The sequence below is a fragment of the Papaver somniferum genome, chromosome 6 (genome assembly GCF_003573695.1).
Source record: "Papaver somniferum cultivar HN1 chromosome 6, ASM357369v1, whole genome shotgun sequence".
In the NCBI taxonomy this organism is placed as follows: domain Eukaryota; kingdom Viridiplantae; phylum Streptophyta; class Magnoliopsida; order Ranunculales; family Papaveraceae; genus Papaver; species Papaver somniferum.
Genome location: NC_039363.1, coordinates 91,150,823 through 91,156,822, shown reverse-complemented (window position 1 = coordinate 91,156,822; position 6,000 = coordinate 91,150,823).

Sequence of the window (6,000 nt, the reverse complement as noted above, 5' to 3'; positions counted from 1 at the left end):
CCAGCTGACAACAACAGAAATCTACTTCTAGCTTTGCATTGAAGTATTATTAGGAAGGCCATTATTGAATGTGTAACTTTTTTTTTTTTTTTGAAGCATGTTATTTATGCATATATATCTAAGTGCCCCGTATGCAAGCCTTACCTCTCTTGCTCTCTTAATGCCATTTTCAGATAAATCCAGGCCTACAACATAGCGCTCAGGGTTTGCGATTGCAATCACGTCGTGTCCCTGCCAGTTTGAATACTCTGTAAGCGGCAAAAAATATAAAGGGAAGGAAAAAACTGCAGCTGGTTACTTAAATCTACAAATTGTAAGGTGCAAACTTAAGTTAGAGAATTGAAAAACCCCCATATATCTGTACTGGCTGGCACATTCCAAAACTTAATTTTTGAGTATATATCATTGTGATTATCCCGGGTGTGAGACAAATTAAGTTGAACTGTGAGATTCTAATACACTAAAGTTGTAAAGAAAAGTGTGAAACTCACAGCCCCACATCCAGGGACTAGAACTCTGCCTTTGGGAAGGGTTTCCTTGTCAAGAAGTTGTAGCACTACAGGCGTTGGCTGACCCAAATCTCATGGTGTCATTCCTTGCTCTCAGCATTTGTCCCAACCACCTGAAAATTCCAAAACTAAAACCACCATTCACAAAAAAAACAGTGGGAGCTTACATAAAGACTAAATTGAATCTACCATATACATATATATATATATGCATGTAACTCTCAATTTGACGAGCACAACTGTTACCTGCGGAGTACTCATGTATGATACTCTGCATTTTTTCCACCTTGGAACAAAATATTGCAGAATTATTTGAATGACTTTCTTCTTCCATTTCTGGATGTGTTGTTGTCATCGAAATGAAGGGTTTATTTATAGGTAAAAATCCCGGACTTGGAGGGCAAAATTATTGGTGGTTGAAGTATAAGGGACGAAGACGTAAGGGCCAAGGATACTGAAAACAAGAAAAAGATTTAGAGCATAAACCACGGAGAACTACATTTCTAATGTTACTTAAACACGGAGTTTAGTCTTTTATTTGCACCTGCTCTTCCTTGTGAATATAGAACGATAGCTACTGAGAGAAAGCATCATGGGCCATGGCCACCTGATCTGGATCAGAACTAGGGCTGCACAACGGATAGGGTGGGTAGGATATGGCCTATTTCGCCACCCTACCCGCTCACTGGCGGATAAGAAATTTTTTACCCTCCACCCTACCCGCCATTAAGCAGGTAAGATCCTACCTACCCATTTAATAACGAGTTGGGTCGGGTCGGGTTGCGGGTATAACCGCTTTTTTTGGGGGTCTGACAGTCAAAACAGGCATCAATGGGGAAGTCATTCATGGATGCCAGGGAAGGGGAGCTGGACCAATCTACCCTCCTTCCAACACTATAACCAATTGGCAAATACTTTTGAATATTAGCTGGATAGACTAGAAAACAAAGAAGATGATGCAGAAGAAAACAAAAAGGCCAAGTAAAATGATATGACTGATAATATGATTCCCCTGTGGACATAAAAGAGTAGGATAGATATGATAATGACAGGGAAAAACAAAAGCTACCAAATGCAGATAACAACACCATCTTGAAAACCAGCCTAATATCTCTATCAAAATTTAGAAATAGCTTCTGCATGACACAAGCTGAGCACCAAAAGAACAATTCTCTTTTCAACAGTAACCAACAGAGAATTAACGATAATATGAACAAGAGTTGGATAAAAAACTGATGGTAGGGTCCTGTAAAAACATTAGTATCATCACCAAAAGCTCTTCATACGACATTCTTCTTCAATCATCGTCTACGATGATGGAATAAGTACTAAAGATCACCAAATAAATCTGCAAAACAACAGATAAAGCCAATCAACATAAAAAATCTCAATGCACTTCGTAGGTAGCAGAAGTATAGTGTATAATGAGTTAGAAGGATCCATGTAAAATTCAATATCAACAAGTTCCATACCTGACTCTAAGAAATCATCCTCCTTAGCTCCCAATGTAGATGGATCCATATCAATTGGTGTCCTCAACCAGTTTTGTAGGAGAATCAATGCTTCCACAGTTCGGGGTCTTAAAGAACTTCGAAAATGACCAAGTAATCGCTTTCCAATACTGAAAGCGGATTCACTTGCAACTGAAGAGACATGAATAGCAAGTACGTCTCTTGCTATAAGTGACAGAATATCAAACCTTGCAGCATTGATTTTCCACCAAGTCAGTATATCAAACTTTGAACCTTCTTTGTTGTCTTCTATTGGTGAATAAATCTGCTCCGATAAGTAACTTTCCACCTCTGATTTGTCAACATCCTCCATTATAGACAACTGGGTTTTACGATATTCTCTATGGGCCTTATGTCTTCTCTTTCTATGTAACGTAGAACTAAAACTCGAACTATCTTGACTAGGACTACCACCAGTATCACCTACGGACTCTGACGAGGCTAACACACTTCCTACATCTGTATATTCTGCCTTATAAATTGTAAATAACTCATTAAAATCCTCTTTCATTTTATCTAACCAATTTTTTACCAATCTTTGTTTCATCCAAGGAATATCATGCATAATCAAGTCTTCTAGTATTACTTGCAGTCCACGTTCTTTTTATCTTGGATGAAGAAGCATCGCAATAAAAAATAAAGGATTCATGTTTTTATACTCACCCCAATACTTGTTGTATTTAAGTAACATCTTCTCACCCATATGGCTTAAGTGAGGATCATAATGAGCTTTTTGCCATTCATTTAACTCTCCACGTACATCACAAATTTCCTCCAAATATGCGAAGTAACATACGTAGAACCAGAAAACTCAACAGTGGCTTCAAAAAAATACATGTAGAAATAGTTTTAATTGTTATCTAAGTAAGCATAGAAACTTCATATACAGATCCTATTAACTCGGATGCAACACAACAAGCTACTCAAAACAGTTGACTAAGCCAACTGACTTTTACGCAGTATTTCGAGAAGAGGCCGAAACCAGATCAAACGACATCTTTCCAAGATAAATTGATAAATTTATTGTCTCTAAGCATGGTACTACAATGATTAATACATGTCAAACAAAATCTGTACAAGTATGCTCTTGACTACCGAGAGTCTGAGACTTCATATGTCAAAAAAAATGGAGACCCAACTGATTACAGAACATATATTCATAGAGAACAACTATCTATTATGAGCCGTTACTACTCCAGAAGTTTCTTTGTAATTAGTTAAATACATTATGTTTTTTGGTGCATCTAACCTACAGGAGAACAAAATTTTCTCGCTCTTTAGAGATTGTAAGTTTAGAAGTTGTTCTAAGGTGACTTCTGTCTTACGGTTTCTGTCAGACACTTCATTTTGGCATCAATATATTACACGCTAGATTTTATTGTCTCTAAGCATGGTATTATAATGATTAATACATGTAAAACAAAATATGTACAATTATGCTCTTGACTATTTAGAACCAACTGATTTTCCCAAGTTTATGGCTACAATCTTAAATATTTATAATCATGCTGATAGTTAAAGAGAATGAGATTTAAAATACCTGTAGAAACTGAATTAGGACTCGAGCATTAGCCCAGTCATACTTTTCAGGAGCATGCACGTGAGGATTTTTCTTCTGGCGTTTTCTTCGACCAAAAAAGGGTTCTTCAGGAGCATCAAAATCAGAAGAACTGGATTCTAATTCATCAGGAATATCTGTACTATCAATATCATCAACATTATCACCCATTACTGGTTCATCGGGAATATCGAAGATAAACCTCTCACGAAATGATTTATCTGACCATCATAGCCTTATAAAGACCTTTTCATATTTCTCCGTTGCATCCAACATCAAGTAAATGGAGTTCCATCTTGTTTTCACATCCAATACTAATACCTTTCTATATTCCATTCTTTCAAGAAATAAGGCATCTAAGAACTTCTTCATTCTAGCAGGAGAGGCGGTGACGTATTTAACCACTGACCTGATTCTGCCCACTGAAGTATGATACTTCTTCAACCCATCCTTAAAAACTAAAGCTAATACGTGGGCAGCACACCTAACATGTAAATGTTTACCTCCAACAATTGACGATCCCCAACTTACAACTTTCTATGTGACATACTCAATTGCTTTTTTATTTGTAGATGCATTATCGAGAGTGATGGTGAACACTCTCTCAAGACCCCACTCTATCAAACATTTCTCTGATGCTCTTCCAATATGCTCACCTCCATGACTAGTGATTTGACAGAAACATGTGATTCTTTTGTGTAACTTCCAGTGGTCATCGATAAAGTGAGCAGTAACTACCATGTAGTTGTAGTTCTGAAGGGATGTCCAAGTATCGGTTGTGAGACAAACTCTAACCTTGTTCATCTTGAAATAATTCACCAAATTGGTTTTTTATTCACAAACAGTCTGCAGATATCACGATCGACGGTCATCCGCGATGGAAGCTTGAACCTAGGCTCAAGATATCTACAAAATGCTATAAATCCTTCTCCTTCAACCATTCGGAAAGACTATTCATCTGTGATAAGGAACTTTATCAAGGCTCTCCTACGTGCATCTTGGCAGAACGTAACCCCAGATGTTTGCTGATCATCTCTCATATTGCTAGGCTGACCGAGAGAGTGTTGTTCCAACTGTGCAGATTCTAGTGTTTTCAAATACTTTTGACACTTAGTCAAATGAAAGTTCAAATTTGATGTTCCATACTCATTACCACCAGCCTTATATTTACCACCTTCACAGTAGTTACACTTCCCCCATTTAATATCATCGTCATCAGCACTCTTCGTGAAATGATCCCATACCCAATATGTGTTCTTCCGCTTCCTACTTTCTCTGATCTCTGGTTGAGATGATGGTGGAGGTGGCGGAGATGCAACAACGCTGGACCTTCGTTGCACAGATTGAGATGCAGCTTGAGAGAGAATAGGAGGTCTCGTTGACATCACTTCTGTAATCTCAACCATCTTTCCTCACACTAAGCCTGTACAATCTAAATTAATTACACGTCAAAGACAATCATTCATAAGAATCGTAACTTCTGATTTCAGTATATTTTAATAATTCAGTATTTCAAAATGATTCGAAAGGGAATGTGTGTAAAATTATAGGAAAGACAACAAGGTACGTGTACATCATCTTTCCAAAATGTACTTATCAACAATAAGAACAGTAGATAAAAATAGAACATAAATATTTATGCCAAATGCTAACTACTACAGTGTAAAGTGAACTTCTCAAACATGTGCCTAAAATCAAGAAAAATGAAATGTTGGACCAGGCATGTTTGACTAAAATAAATAGCATTTGTTGTGAGCCTCAAAGAATTCATGTATATGCCTATATTCATCATATGGCATTCTACAGGTAGATACTACTCATGTGTAATCATGTTGTTTCCCATCCTATCCAGAACCAGCCTTTGATAGACAAAACGCTCTCCTTTTTAAGGTCTTGTGCATATCTCATGGTCTTTTGGTACCAAGTAGAGGCTACGTAAATGCTGAAAGTGCCAGAATTAATGTGAAACATTTCCCATTATACTATAGTTGAAATTTATTTCCCATCGTTAAAACCATGTAGACAACAATTTATTTCTTTTAGGCTCCAAATGTGGCACAGATGATTTCAGTCCACAGCTAACCTTGTGGATTCTCAATTTTGTTACTAACTAAACTATGGAATAAGAAAGGCATCACGTGGTGCAATATGCAGTAGAAAAGTTAAATAGTTTGTCCAAGATAAGGTAGTACAGTGTTATGCCAACTTGTAGCTACACTGTTGCATTAAACAATCCCATCAGTACAAAGAAATCGGAACATTAAATGGCTAAGTTTCCATTGACAATCCACTATGCAATTTACATTGAATCATATTCACACAAACTCTTACCATGTCATAGTGGTTACGTGGGGGTCGTGCCCATTATTGATTTGGTAGTGAAGAAAATAAGATAACCCTTATATGTGTTATGCTTACAAAC